Below are 16890 nucleotides of genomic sequence, written 5' to 3'. Positions count from 1 at the left end.
GGCTGAGCGCCCAGTTCGGCAGCACTCGCCACTTTCCTGGGGGCGGGGGTCGGGGAGGAAGGGGGACGGCTCCGCCCAGAAAGAGGAGAGGCGCCTAGCCGTGGTTCCCACGCCTCCAGGAGCCGGGCTGTGCTTTCCGTGCTGGGTTCTGGCCAGAACCTGAGTTTGGGGCTGGTGGAGTTGGGAGCCCGGCAGGAGCTAGGGCTGCAGCGGTAGCCTTGCCAGGCCCTTCCACAGTTAGAGTTGGCTCCGTTGGAGCCAAGCGCTGGGCTCCTTCCAGGTGTGGTGCTGGCATGCGTGTGGGAAGTTAACTGGACAGGAAGGAAGAGTAGGGTTAGGATTACGAATTGCCTAATGTTTTGTGTATTTAATTCCGGAAAATTGGTAAACTTCTGTATATACAAGTTTTCTCACAAACTGAAGTACTGTGTAGGGTTTACTACAAGAGCCCATTCTCTGATGTTGCTGGATAATTAACCCATTGTCGTCCCATGTTAATGTCGAACTAGTTAATAATACACATTAGAAGTCCCATAGTTCTCCAGATTCCCCAAACCAAACTTTTCTTAGTCCCCCCCACCCCCAACCTGAGAGAAAATGAATAACCAAAATGGCTTGGCAGGCAGCTTTCTTGAATCAAAGTCTGGGGTAATTCGTTGTTTTTTCTTTAAATAAACCTTAGTGAAATTCTCTATCCGAATGAGATCCCTTTGAGATTTAAAACACTGACTCAGAAAAGTGCTAATGGTTCGTTAACATTGGCTGCTTAATGGGTACCAAAAAGCAGACCAAACCCGTTGCCATCTAGTAGATTCCAGCCCATAGTGACCCTATAGGACAGAGTAGAATTCCTCCATTGGGTTTCCAAAGGGCGACTGGTGGGTTCCAGCTGTCCACCTTTGGTTAGCAGCCAATCCCAGCTAATCGCTTAACTGGTGCGCCACCAGGCATCTGCTTAATATTTTTTAACAATCTTGTTTTCCCATTACTAGGAGAGGCTTATGTTTGTTCCCTTAGGTGATTCGCGTAGCCTGTGAAAATGCGTCTGTGTTTTTACTTTATTCACATTATCCATCCCCTCTACTTTTTAGACTTTTTCATTTACCACCATTTCGTTTTGTTATGACTTGATATTTCTCTTTATCTCATCCCAAGTCTCCTTATTGTTACTTTGATTTTTTTTTTTTAATGATAAAAATTAAGTGGGGGATTTAACTGACACATCTTCTCCGGGCAGTGTTCTTAAACATAAAGTCAAGTGCTACACATCTGAGGAACTATTTCTTCTTCAGTAGTACCCTAAGCCTGATCAAAACCCACAGCATCCATTGACTGTAAATACCCATTGCCATCAAGTTGATTCTGACTCATAACTACTCTTTAGGACAGAGTAGAACTGCCCCATAGAGTTTCCAAGGAATGCGTGGTGTATCCCAACTGCCAAACGTTTTGGTTACCGGCTGTAGCACTTAACCACTACGCCACCTGGGTTTCCTTGACTGTAAATACTACTGATACTCCCCAACCTTAAATTTAACTGGCGAATTATGAGAGGCGTTCCAGTAGAAGTACTGGTCTTAGCAACCTAACCTTTTCAGCTTTCTGACTGGAAGTGAATATCGTTCCACACAATTGAAATGAATTATATCCTGAGTGCAATATAAAGTGTTTTTGAGTTGATTTTGAGTTTTTGTGCTTTCCAGCTTATTCTAAAGACTTTTTTTTCCCACATAAAGTAAAAAACGACTAGGTTGGTAATACCTTTACGTTATTACAAATATACTTATTGAAACTTTGAAATATTATTTTCACTACACCATTGACAATAATAATTATTTGTGGTTTTCAAAATAGATGTGTTAGTAATATTTCTGAATGGCTTAGACTTGCTTTCTTGAAGACTATTCATGCAATTTCATTACTGAGTCCACTCTGACCTTTGTGGTCGTTATTTCTCAATTTTTATATTCTTTGACCTCCTTCTCCCTGTCCCTGAGCCCCTTCGTTGAAGAGTGATTTTAAAAAAATGTATTCTTCAAAATGTCTTGAGCATTCATCTTTCCATTCCCACTGACACTAATCTATTCCAGACCTATAATATTAGTTATCTATTTTTTTTTTTATCTTGTATAGCAACTCAACTGCAGTACAATGGATTTCTCTTATATAAGGCCTTTCTCACCCTGGGTTTGTAATTCTGACAAAAAATGACTGGTTGCGCCACAGTCTGCCTGGTGATTGGCCTATTTTACTCACCTTGCAGGGGTTGGTGGGCTTACTAGTCAGAAAGGTGGGGCTTAAAACGCCCAGTAGGATTTAGCAACTTGCAATCCACCAAGGAGATTGGTCAGTTTGTGGTCCTGCTGGGAAGGCCAAGCTTGAAATTGACAAGAAGTTTGATTATATAAGGCGCCAATCCCACAGATGTTTAGAGAGAAAGATGAAGAAACCTCAAGACGAATAAGAGCCTGGAGCAAAGCAGTTTGAACCAGGGGCTCCTTTGTGAATATCTTAAAAGAACTATAATATGGGTCAAGGGCTGTAAGACTGAAGATGGCAAGAGTCCTGGAAGGGGTCCACTGGCAGAGCCAGCACAGCTAAGAGAAGTCCTGCCCTGCTGAGAGAGGGCTGTACAATGGCTATGAGCTAGGCCAATTAGCAGCAGAGGGGCCAATGGCAGAGAAGACTGATGGCAGAGAGCAGCTGAGAGAGCTGTCCTGGTTGGAAGCTGTCTTGCGCTGAAAAGGGGAGGGACGTGCTCTCCACTTTGGAGGAGCCTTCCAGACCTTCCCTATGTGCTTCCTGTTCCTGATTTCCAGTTTTTTCTGTTACTCCCAAGTTGATCCTAATCCTGAGTCGTAGCTTGTTATTTCCGTAATAAACCAGGTAAGTGTGAGTATGGTCTGTGAGTCCTGTGTGGCTGTTGCAGCGAATTATCAAACCCTGCAGAGAAGTACAGAATGTTGTGGTAGGAATGGTTGGTGTCAGAAATTGTGGAGAACTGGGGAGGCGGATATATAACAGATCTGTGCCTCATGGGGAAACCCTGGTGGTGTAGTGGTTAAGTGCTACTGGCTGCTAACCAAAAGGTCAGCAATTCGAATCCACCAGGTGCTCCTTGAAAACTCTATGGGGCAATTCTACTCAGTCCTAAAGGGTCTCTATGAGTTGGAATTGACTCGACGGCAGTGGGTTTGGTTTTTTGCCTCATAGGAACCAGCTTCATGCTGATCCTGATTCTTATCCTTCATGAATTTAGACAATTTCTGACTGTACAACACACCAACCCAACACTTACTGATTTAAAACAGCAACTACTTTATTTCTTCATAATTCCGTGGTCTTCAATTTGACAGGGCTCAGCTAGGTAGTTCTTCTGCTTGTTTGCCTGGGATCTCTCAGATGACTATAGTCATGGCTGCTTGATTGAGGCTGGGTGGTCTTAGATGGCCTCAAATATTTGTTACTTGGTGCTCTTGGCTGAGTCATGTTGTCTCCAGGAGGCAGCCAAGGCTTTGTCACACGATGGCAGTGTTCCAAGAGGGAAAACCCCACTGCACAAGTGCTTTTCAAGCTTCAGCTTGTGTCACATTTGCAGATGTTCCATTGACCAAAGCAAGTCACATGGAAGCCCTAAGTCAACGTGGGAGGGATAAAGGGAGGTGTACTTCACTAGGCGCCCTTACTCTAACAATATGCCACACCTAGCACACAGCCTCTAATACATTCTCCCAGGTCTCCTGTCCTTCCTTCTTCCTGTTCATTCTACACAGCCACAGCTAAACATCAATTATTTGGTCATTCTCTTGCTCAATGGCTCTCAACCAGTGGTAATTTTGTCCCCCAGGGAGCATTTGGCAATATCTGAAGACATGTTTGGTTGTCACAACTTGGAAAGGTGGAGATGCTACTGGCATCTAGTGGGTAGAGGTCAGGGATGCTGCTAAATATCCTACAATGCACAGGACAGTCCCCAACAACAAAAAATGATCTGTCCCAAAATTTTAATAGTGCCAAGACATAGAAAGCCTGCATTCTAGCTCAGAAAGCCCTAGTGGTCCCCCAATGAAAAGAGAACTGGCTTAGGCATCTAGTGCTGCCATAACAGAAATACCACAAGTAGATTGCTTTACAAGAGAAATTTATTTCTTCACAGTAAAGTAGGCTAAAAGTCCAAATTCAGAGTGTAAGCTCCATGGGAAAGCTTTCTCTCTCTGTTGGCCTTCTCATTAGTCTTGCCCTGGTCTAGGAGATTCTACACACAGGGACCCCAGGTCCAAAGGACTCACTTTGCTCCCAGCACTGCTTTCTTGATGGTATGAGGTCTACCTTCTCTGCTAGCTCCCCTTTCCTTTTTATATTTCGAGAGAAAAAAGGTGGTGCAGGCCACACCTCAGGGAAACTCCCTTTGCATTGAATCAGGGATGTGATCTGGATAAGGGTGATAGAATCCCACCCTAATCCTCTTTAACATAAAATTACTACCGTGAAATGGAGGACAAACACACAATACTGGGAATCATGGCTAACCAAGTTGACAAGTGTTTTTTTAGGGACACAGTTCAATCCATGATAAAAACCAGGAGCAAACTCTTCATTTGAGCACTGAGAGCCCTCTGAAATCTGGTCCCACCTTATATATCCCTTTAGTTCGTGCTCCCCTCCAGACATGCCATACTTCATTACATGGTTGATTTAATAGCTCCTTATTGCCTTGGAAAAATGTAAATATCAAACAGATACTTTAGCCTTCTCTCTCTTCTGCCTAATCAAACCATTTCCTAGCCTTGGTGGGAGAGTTGGAGGCCAATATTCTACCGAAGTGTCTACAGTTTTGTTGTGACCAACACTTACAGGGCATTACTTGGCATACATTGAGCCAGCTCAACTATCAGGCTTCAGGGATGCTTTTGAATAGCCCCAGCAGTATGCTCAAGGGAAGGCTCTATTTTTTTTTTTTTTTCCAGGAAAGAAAGGAAAAGAAAGAAATAGGAGGCACTTCTTTTCTATTTTAGCATCTAGAAGCAGCTAGCCAGGAATTTGAGTTAACAGAGCAGCCTTTGAGAGCCAATGAATCGGCGGGTAAGGAGAGCCTGCCTATAGTTATCAGCAGGACTTTTAGAAAGATCAGCTTGCTCTGTGACTGCTCAAGGATTTTAAAAATCAGAGATAATCTTGTTAGAGCATGTTTCTCAAAGCAGTGAAAAGAAATTCTTGGAAAGAAAGACTTTTGTGATCAAATACATTTGTAAAACTCAAATAAATTTGGAAAAGAGCTGTTCATATTTATTTAACCTAGTATTTCCTAAATGTATATGACTACGGAAGCTCTGGGGTTTTGTTACGTTGTTTTTATTTTTTTTTTTATTTCAGTTAATATGAGCTTTTCCAGAGTTAGTGCTCTTGAGCACATACTCTGGGAAACTTTTAGACCATGACAAGGGTGGTGAGTCGTGAGAATCTACCCGTTGCCACTACATCATAAATTGGCTCAACTTCTTATAAGGTGGAACGGGCACCACCCCTTCTACCTTTCCACCAGTAAGTGGAAGAGGCTTTCAATGGGAGTCTATTGTAATCTAACGTGTAGGATTTCCTTCAGATACAAGAGCCTTCCTCTGAGAATGACTTCACACTCTGTGCCCCAGAGAGATCCTATAGACCAGTTAAGATAGAACTAGATATCCGCATAATGGCATACCAATGAGGGAGCAATTAGTAGGTTCAGGAATGCTCTCAAACATAAGTAACCCTGCAAGGGCTTGAGACTTAGTTTTCTCCTGAATATCTACTCATGACTTATTATTCCTAAGGATGTGAAAGGAAACAATTTGAAGGCTTAAAAAAAAAGAGGAATGTGTCAGCAAACTTACATCATATTGATCTACTTAACCTTTGTGTAAAAGATGAAAAATAAAAAAATCTTTCTATATATAACACCCATATACCCCCACCCAGAATTAGGAAATGGAAACATTTTATCATTTTTTAAAACTAAAGCATTATAGGCTTGATTGAACTTCTCCTTTGATTTCATATCATTTCTATAACCAATCTATAACTTTGTTGTGGGAGAAGGGGAGGGAGGGTCAGGAGAGATTTTGGTCCATCTTTCTTTATAATAAATTAACTTTCAGAGTTGGAATCTATTCAATGGCAACTGTTTTTTTTAAATAATGCTCCAAACAATATCAAATCCCATTTCATATTTCTAGCCAGATCAGAGGAGGCATTCAGTACTAGAACTCGATAAGAAGAGTTAAGTTTCAAACTTCTGATCCCATTATATAGTAACCAGACAAAGCTTATGTGTCCTCAGCAAACTGTATGTCTCACACATCTTGTTCCTGTCAGCTGAGACAAAAGTTTGCATTCTATGTTCTATATTCAGGAGTAGAGAGAAAGAGAGAAATGGAACCCAGTGGAAATATATTCATCTCAGTTCAACTTTTGGACAGTAAAAAAAAAATAAGCAAACTCTGGTGAGCAGACTTCTAAAATGACCCCAAATTAAAGTCTGTTGGTATGTACACTCTGTATAATCCTCTCCTCTTGAGAGTGAGTGAGACTTGTGTCAGGATAGTCATAGAATAGTCACTCCTGTGATTAAATTATGACATATAAGATTCCATCATAACTCAACCACAGAGAGAAATGAAGTCCTGATGCATGCCACAACATGGATGAACCCTGAAAACATTATATTGAGTAAAACAAGTCAGCTGCAAAAGGACATATGCTGTTCAATTTCACTTATATGAAATAAACAAATACATAGAAACCATAGATTTTTAGTGGTTATCAAGGGTGGGTATGCTAAGCAAATAATCTGAGAAGCTGGACTGTATAAAGAAGAATGGGGTATCAGGATTGGAGGAAGACTCACTAACAACCTGAGTTATGCAGATGACACAACCTTGCTTAGTGAAAGTGAAGACGATTTGAGACACTTATTGATGAAGATCAAAGACCACAGCCTTCAGTATGGATTACACGTCAACATAAAGAAACAAAAATCCTCACAACTGGGCGAATAAGGAACATCATGATAAACAGAGAAAAGATTCAAGTTGTCAAGGATTTCATTTTACTTGGATCCACAATCAACACCCATGGAAGCAGGAGTCAAGAAATCAAATATATATATATGTATATTTATACACACACACACACACACACACACACACTTAAAAAGGTCCCATTCTGTCAGACCAGTAAGTCTGGTCTTTTTTCCTGAATTTGAATTTTGTTCTACATTTCCCTTCCACTCTGTCCAGGACACTGTTTTGTGATCCCTGTCAGAGCAATCAGTAGTAGTAAGTGTACACCATCTAGTTTTTTGGGGCTCAGGCTGGTGGAGGCTCTGGTTCATGTGGTCCTTTAGTCCTTTGGGTTAATATTTTCCTTGTGTCTTTGGTTTTCTTCATTCTTCTTTGCTCTGGACTAGAGGAACCCCCAAGACTATGGTTCTCAGACACTCCGATAACTCAGAACTGAAATCACTCCCGAAGTCTACTTTTCAAAGATTAGACAGCCCTATTAAACAAACAATAACGGGTGTGTGGAATGTGCTTTTTAGTTCAATCAAATATACAAGACCAAATAGGCAACGCTTGCCTGAAAGCAAGACAAGAAGGCAGGAATGGACAGGAAAACTGGACAAATGAATGCAGGGAACCCAGCGTGGAAACGGGGAGAGTTCTGTCACGTAGGGATTGCAATCAATGTCACAAAACAATTGTGTATAAATTTTTGAATAAGAAACTAACATGAGCTGTATACTTTCACCTAAAGCACAATTAAAAAAAAAATTTTAAAAACTCCCATTCTACACTTTGCTTTTCATTTTCTTAAAGGTTTTTTAAAGAGTAGATAGTTCTAAATTTGGTGAAATCCAGTTTATTAATATATTCTTTTATGGTTTGTATTTTGTGTCTCATTAAGAAGCCTTCATTTATCCAGGCTTTCAAAGATATCTGTCTTAGTCACCTACTGCTGCTCTAACAGAAATACCTCAAGTGGATGGCTTTAACAAAGAGAAACTTATTCTCTCACAGTCTAGTAGGCTGTGAGTCCAAATTCAGGGCATCAGCTCCAGGGGAAGGCTTTCTCTGTCGGCTCTGGAGGAAGGTCTGTGTCATGAATTTTCCCTTGGTCTCGGAGCATCTCAGCACAGGAACCTCAGGCCCAAAGGACTCGGTCTGCTCCTGGCACAGCTTTCTTAGTGGTATGAGGTTCCTATGTCTCTTTGCTCACTTCTCTCTTTTATATCTCAAAAGATATTGGCTTAAGACACTACCTAATCTTGTAGACCTCATCAATATAAATCCTGCTAATCCACCTTATTATGTCATAATGATAGGATTTACAGCATATAGGAAAATCACATAAAATGGTGGACAATCACACGATACTGAGAATCACAGCCCAGCTAAATTGACAGATATTTTGGAGGGACACAAATCGATCTACAAGTTTTCTTCTAGAAATATTACAGATTTAATGTAATATTGTGTCTGTGGTCATTTAGCGTTAATTTTTGTGTATTGGGTGAGTTAAAATTATTTTTTTTAATATAGATATTCACTTGTTCCAGCATTATCTTTTTTAAAAAAACTATCCTCTCTCTGTTTGTCTTAGTTATCTGTAGTTGTTAGGTGCTGTAGAGTCAGTTCCAACTCACAGCGACCCTATGTGTAAAGGAATGAAACACTACCTGGTCCTGAGCCATCCTCACAATCATTGTTATGCTTGAGCCCATTGTTGCTGCCACTGTGTCAGTCCACCTCATTGAGGGTCTTCCTCTTTTTAGTTGATATCCTTTTCCAGGGACTGGTCCCTCCTCATAACATCTCCAAAGCATGTGAGACAAAGTCTCACTATCCTCAATTCCAAGGAGCACTCTGGCTGCATTTCTTCCAAGACAGATTTGTTCGTTCTTCCAGTAGTCCATGGTATATTTAATATTCTTCACGAACACCGTAATTCAAAGGCATCCATTCTTCTTCAGTATTCTTTATTCATTATCCAGTTTTCATATGCATATGAGGTGACTGAAAATATCATGTCTTGGGTCAGGCACACTTTAGTCCTCAATGTGACATCTTTTTTTTTTTTTAATTTTTATTGTGCTTTAAGTGAAAGTGTACAAATCCAGTCAGTCTCATACAAAAATTTATATACACCTTGCTATTTACTCCTAGTTGCTCTCCTCCTAATGAGACAGCACACTCCTTCCCTCCACTGTCTATTTTTGTGTCCATTCGGCCAGCTTCTGACCGCCTCTGCCCTCTCTTCTCTCCTCCAGACAGCAGCTGCCCACATAGTCTCATTTGTCTACTTGATCCAAGAAGCTCAGTCTTCACCAGTATCAGTTTCTATCCCATAGTCCAGTCCAATCCCTGTCTGAAGAGTTGGCTTTGGGATCGGTTCCTGTCTTGGGCTAACAGAAGGTCTGGAGACCATGACCTGTGGGATCCCCAATGTGACATCGTTGCTTTTCAACATTTTGAAGAGGTATTTTGCAGCAGATTAATACATCATTTGATTTCCTGACTGCTGCTTCCGTGGGCATTGATTGTGGATCCAAGAAAAATAAAATCCTTGACAATGGCCATCTTTTCTCCATTTATCATGACATTGCTTATTGATCCAGTTGGGAGGATTTTTGTTTTCTTTATGTTGAGGTGTAATTCATATTGAAGGCTGTAGTCTCTATCTAGTGCTGCTGTAGTGGAAATACCACAAGTGGACGGCTTTAATAATGATAAATCGATTCTCTCCCAGTCTAGGAGGCTAGAAGTCTGAATTCAGGGTGCTATCTCCTGGGGGAAGTCTTTCTCTCTGTGTCAGTTCTGGGGAAAGGTCCTAGTCATCAATCTTCCCTGGTCTAGGAGCTTCTCAGAGCAGTTACTCCAGTTCCAAAGGACACACTTTGCTCCCAGGACTTCTTTCTTGGTGGTATGAAGGCCCACTCTCTGCTTGCTTCTTTCTCCTTTTATTTCTTATAAGATAAAATGTGATGCAGACCACACCTCAGTGAAACTCCCCTTACACTGGATCATGGCTATGACCTAAGTAAGGGTGTTGCACCGCACTCTAATGGTCTTTAACATAACCTGATCTTGCCTCAGTAAGCACAAGCAGAGATTAGGATTTACAGCACATAGGATAATCCCATCAGATCTTAGGACTGTGGGAAACCATGCAATACTGGGAATCATGGCCTAGCCAAGTTGAAACACATTTTGGGGGGACACAATTCAATCCACAACACCACTGAATCATCTTTGTCAAAAATCAAATGACCATATTTGCTTGGGTCTATTTTTGGACTTTCTAGTCTATTGCACTGATTTGCATATATCTTTTCATCAATATCATAAAGTCTTGATTACATAGCATAATAATAAGTCTTAAAATCAAGTAGTGTAAATCCTCAACTTTGCTTTTCTTTTTTAAAATTGTTTTGGATATTTTGGGCCCTACGTATTTCCATATAAATATTAGGATCAGCTTCTCAATTTATTGAAAAATATATCCTGCTGACATTGGGATTGTGTTGAACTCATAGATCAATTTCTGGAGAATTAATATCCTAACAATATTGAGTCTGACAATCAGTGAATATATGTTTCTCTGTTTACTTAAGTGTTCTTAAATTTCTTTCAACAATATTATATAGGTTACAGTTCACAGGTTTTCCACATATTTTGTTAAATGTATCTCTAAGCATACCCTAGTTTTCTAAAGCTTTGTAAAAGGCATTGTACTTTTAAGTTCAATTTTCAATTGTTTATTGATAGAATATTAAGATTTAGTTAATTTTTGTATAATGGGACTAGTAAATCATTTTGTATAATGATTACCTTATATCCTGAGACTTTGTTAAACTCACTTATTATTTCTAAAAAACCAAAGGCCCACTGCCATCGAGTCAATTCCGACTCACAGCGACCCTATAGGACAGAGTAGAACTGCCCAATAGAGTTTCCAACGAGTGCCTGGCGGATTTGAACTGCCAACTTCTTGGTTAGCAGCCATAGCACTTAACCACTACGCCACCAGAGTTTCCAAACCACTGCTGTCGAGTCGATTCTGACTCATTTTTGTGAGTGTTTAATAGAATTCTGAGGATTTTTTCCATACACAATCATATCATCTGTGGGAAAAAAAAAAAGATAATTTTACTTACTAATTTCCAGTGCAAATGCCTTTTATTTCTTTTTCTTGCCTTATTGCACTGGTTTGGACTTCTAGTACAAGGTAGAATTGGAGTGGTAAGAAGAGATATCCTTGTTTTTTTCTTGAGAGAGATACTCTAAAGCAGAGGTCAGCAAATCCAGCCAACTGCCTTTTTTTTTAAGGCTCATGAGCTAAAATGATTTATATATTTATAAATGATTGGAAAAAAATCAAAAGCAGGATGGCATTTTGGGGTATGTGTCTTAGTTATCTAGTGCTGCCATAATAGAAATACCACAAGTGGATGGCTTTAACAAAGAGAAATTTATTTTCTTACAGTCTAGTAGTTTACAAGTCCAAATTCAGGGTGTCAGCTTCAGGGGAAAGCTTTTACTCTCTCTGTCGGCTCTGGAGGAAGGTCCGTGTCTTCAATCTTCCCCTAATTGAGGAGCTTCTCAGGCGCAGGGACCCCGTGTCCAAAGGACGGGCTCTGCTCCTGGTGCTGCTTTCTTGGTGGTATCAGGTCCCTAACTCTCTGCTTGCTTCCCTTTCCTTTTATCTCTTGAAAGATAAAAGGTGATGCAGGCCATACCCCAGGGAAACTGCCTTTACATTGGATCTGAGTAAGGGTGGTATTACAATTCCACCCTAATCCTCTTGAACATAAAATTACAATCACAAAATGGAGGACAACCACAGAATACTGGGAATCATGGCCTAACCAAGTTGACACATATTTTTGGGGGACACAATTCCATCAATGACAGCATGTGAAAATTATATGAAATTCAAATTTCAGTGTCCATAAACAAATTTTTATTGGAACACAGTCATGCCCTTTGGCTTTCGGCAGAGTGGAGTAGTCTCAACAGAAACCATGTGTCTGGTAAAGATGAAAATACTGACTTTCTGGCTCTTTAGAGAAAAAATTTGCCGACCTCTGGTCTACAGAACGGAGTGAAGAAAGGGAATGTTTCACTTACTCTCATAGCACGAGTTACCTTTGTGCATTGGCAAAAAAACCAACAAAACAAACCTATTGCCAGTGAGTTGATTCTGACTTATAGTGACCCTATTGGACAGAATAAAACTGCCCCATAGGGTTTTCAAGGCTGTAAATCTTTACGGAGGAATACTGCCGTATCTTTCTCCTGTAGAGCAGCTGGTGGAGCAGAACTGCTGAGTTTTCAGCTAGTAGCTAAGGGCTTAGCCACTGTGTCACCAGGGCTCATCTACATTGGCAAGAAACCACATTTTCAAACCAGTCCTCTACCTTCAGTGCCTCTAAAAAGTCTTCAAACCTTAATTAAAAAAAAAAAAAAAGCATAGTAATTGAACTTTCAAGGAAATAAATGAACTGTTACAAGGAAATGGTAGCAGAACAAAGGAAGACTGTAGAAATTCTATTAATGCTAGCGTGTTTAACATTCTTACAAATAAGAAAGCTCTGACCAGCCGGCAAATGTAGAATCATGTGCAGTCTGGCTGTTAAGTTACATGGTTTCTCAGTATTATAGAAAGAGTCTAGTATAAATTCTTAGAAAACATGGATTTTGCCTTTTGCAAAGAATTGGCATGCCTCCTTTCAGGAGCCAAAAAGGACCATGAAGTCAATTGTGTTTCCCATGTTGTCTTCCTGGGTAGGAAATCACAGCCTGAATTTAGTGTTACGCTGCAGTCCTCAGCTTGCCTAGATTCCATTTTCACTCTTTTCTCTACATGATTCTGATAAAAAGAAATTTTTTTTTTTTGTATAATTTTGAATTGCTTTTCTGTATGTGTCTACATGTGTGTTTTAAAAATTTTAAAATTCCCCAAGTCTTTTTGAAGGCAGGCAGGAGATAAATTATAAACAAATATAAACAATTGTTATGTAATTATGTTCATTTTAATAGTTTAGTAACATCTGAATGATAATTAGGTCAATATTGCCTAGTTATTATTTTACTAATTATTTTAGAGCCGCTTAGGACCTTCTCAACTTTTTCCCCAAGCTTGTATTCTACAAGCAGACAAACCATGGTCTGTGATAATAAATGGATTTCTTTCCAGGGAAACCTATGAACTGGATCTCAAACACTCAAAAATTACTTCTAGTTCCAGGGAATGCAATCTGTACATTGTCAGATCAGAGATACGGTTATACTCGTCCAAATTAATGCAGAAATGTACATTTCTATGTGTCATGAACGTTGTTCCTGATTCTACAATATAAGGAGTTGTTAAAATATTAATCTATGTTTGGAAGACTAAAAAATAATTAAAGCGCCAGTTCCCAGGGGAGCAAAATGAGATGAACCAGATCAGTCAGAAAGAGATCCCTACAATTCTACAGCCATTCCTATTCCTCCAGAAAGCATCATATTCATTCAAAGGATCAGATATTAACATAAGGCTCTTTTCATCAATACTCTAGAGTGGTGGTTTTGCAATGAACTAGGTCACTAAATTTTATAACCCAATGTAGTATTTGGGAATACAGAAGCAGGATTTCAAACGACATTACATGTATGTCCTAATTTGCATGTCTTTAAATGTTGAAGTCTTTCAATATTGAAATTGTCAAGGATTTCATTTTACTTTGATCCACAGTCAATGTCCACGGAAGCTGCAGTTAGGAGATCAAATGACATATATTGCAATGCGCAAGTTGACTGCAAAAGACCTCTTTAAAGTGTTAAAAAGTAAAGATGTCCCTTTGAGGACTAAGGTGCGCCTGACCCACACCATGACATTTTCAATCACCTCATATGTATGCAAAAGCTGGACAATTGATGGAATTGATGCCTTTGAATTATGGTGTTGGTGAAGAATAATGAATATACCATGGACTGTCAGAAGAACAAATAAATCTATCTCGGAAAAAATACAGCCAAAATGCTTCTTAGAAGCAAGGATGGTGAGACTTTGTCTCACATACTTTGGACATGTTATTAGGAAGGACCAGTCTCTGGAGAAGGACATCATGCTTGGTAAAGTACAGGGTCATCGAAAAAGAGGAAGACCCTCAACAAGATGGATTGACACAGTGGCTGCAACAATGGGCTCAAACATAGCAACGATTCTCAGGATGGCTTAGGACTTGGCACTGTTTTGTTCTGTTGTACATGGGGTTGCTATGAGTCAGAACCGACTCGATGGCATCGAACAACATTAGTGTTATACAGAAGTCGCAGGGTAGTGCAAACAGTTAATGCTCTCGGCTATTACCAAAAGGTTGGAGGTTTGAGTACACCCAGAGGCACCTTGGAAAAAAGGTCTGGCGATCTACTTCCAAAAAACCAGCCATTGAAATCGTTATGGAGCACAGTTCTAATCTGACACACATGGGGTCGCCATGAGTTGGAGTCAGCTCAACAGCAACTGGTTGGTTAATGTTATACAAAATAGGTGAATAGAATGGAAATCTAGCTTCAAAAAAAAAGAAAAGAAAACAGAGATCACATTAACACTATACAAAGAGATGGTGGAAGAAAACAACTCTTTGCCCACTAAACCATTTACTGAGAATGCCATGCCTTTAGAGATAATGTTTTTAGAACAATATAGATTTCATTTCCTTTCAAATTCTCAATTCGTATTTACCAGTAATAAACAAACTCTTAATTACCTTTTTTTACTCCCAACGAAATGTGGCACTAGCTGTACATTATATATCCTTTTATAGGAAAAATAACTGTACAAAACATTCAAAAATATCTATACAACATCACCCATGCTCCAGAAGTCTAAGATCAGCATAAGTTTCCCCTTTTGAATGCTGTTTTCAGTACTGTCCATAAGCGTACATATTTTAACAAATGTTTGATATTTTGCTGTTTTTTTTTTTTTTAAAGTCCCATTCTCCCCTACTCCTGGCCTCTGGCAACTGCTTTTACTTTTTCAAAGATATTTACAACTGACAAACCAAATTTTCTCAAAATCTTCCATTATTTTGTTTTAAATCATAAAAAGTCCAGAGCTTTTAATATAGAGCTATTAATTCTATGGAGCCTCCAATTCATGAGAGAATTCAATACAAAAAAATCTCAGCTTTCATTCAAAAAGCCCTGTTTTGGAGTCTTAAAAGCCTGTGAGTGGCCATCTAGGATACTCCACTGGTGTCACCCCTTCGGGAGCAACAAAGAATGAAGAAAACTAAAGATACAAGGGAAAGATTAGTTCAAAGGACTAATGGACCACATCTACCATGGCCTCCATCAGGCTGAGTCTGGTAAAACTAGATAGTGCCTGGCTACCACCACTGACTGCTTTGACAGGGATCACAGTAGAGGATCCTGGGCAGAGTTGGAGAATAATGTAGAAAAAAATTCTAACTCAAAAAGTAAGACCAGACTTTCTGGGCTGACAGAGACTGGAGAAACCCTGAGAGTATGGCCCCCAGACACCCTTTCAGCTCAGCAATGAAGTCACTCCTGAGGTTCATTCTTCAGCCAAAGATTGGACAGACCCATAAAACAAAATGAGACTAAAGGAGCGCACCAGCCCAAGAGCAAGGACTAGAAGGCAGGAGGGAACAAGAAAGTTGGTAATAGAGAACCCAAGGTTGAGAAGGGAGAGTGTTGACATGTTGTGGGGTTGTTAACCAATGTCATAAAACAGTATGTGTACTAACTGTTTAATGAGAAACTAGTTCTGTAAACTTCATCTAAAGTACAATTAAAAAAAAAGGAAAAAATGTATTCATATATTACTTCTGTAATTAAAAATTCTTTTAAAAGGCCAAGTCAGTTGTTAAATGAGCTAAATACTCTTGCTATTGAAAGGAGTTCTTCAATAAATCTTTCTGCAATATGGGAAAAAAAAAAAAAAAAAAGCCCAGTTTTTACAGAGTGCACTAAGACTAATCAAATAATTATCGAAATATAAAACAAAAAAACCAAACCCGTTGCCATCGAGCCGATTCCGATTTGAAATACAGGGCACTTGAAATGGTAACTTCAGTTGTGGTAACTCCTGAAATGATTTTTCTTCCCAGCTTGTTGTATAATTCTAGTGAATGGTATTCCAAAGACAAAATGAAATATCTCAACCTGGGTAGGAGATATTTCATTTTAAGTTTTTCCGAATATTCTTTCTTTGAATTTTTTTTTATAAAGTACAAAGAAATTCATGTATTTTCTGCTTTTGAAAGGTCATGAAAACTTAGTTTAGCCTTAATGAAATTACCAGAAGATATTTTCTGGGAAATACTCAGTGACTGCTAGAACTCTGTGTCAATAAAATGGAAACAACAGAAAGCGCTTATAAAAAAACACGAACCAATGCAAGCTGACATGAGGTTTCCTCTTCATTTTTTGATGCCGTTTAAGACCGAACAAGACACAAGGGGGCAAAATCAAAGTTCTCTTCCTGCCTACAGTTTTTGCAAAGTTTCTGAGTCACATCCAGGGTGACATTTTTGCTGAAACTGAGTTTCACACATTCCAAACTAATGTGACAATAATTAGCCAATGAACAAGCTCTGGAAAGGAGAAAAAGGAAGAAAATGCTATTAGAATAGGGAATTAATTGTGCTTTTTACAAATGGTCCTCACAAATTATTCAACCCTTCAGAAAAAGTCAGAAATGGATAATGGTGATGGTAGCACAACAAACATTATTCGACCCTCAAATTTATCTTGGCCCCTAGCATATCCACTAATCCCATCCCTCTTCACTTGCTGACTTGTCCCCTCCTCATAGGTCTGAGAATGCCATTGGAAC

This window comes from Elephas maximus, chromosome 9, assembly GCF_024166365.1.
Source record: "Elephas maximus indicus isolate mEleMax1 chromosome 9, mEleMax1 primary haplotype, whole genome shotgun sequence".
Taxonomy (NCBI): domain Eukaryota; kingdom Metazoa; phylum Chordata; class Mammalia; order Proboscidea; family Elephantidae; genus Elephas; species Elephas maximus.
The sequence above is the reverse complement of the archived record's forward strand: the minus strand, read 5'-3'. Positions refer to the sequence as shown.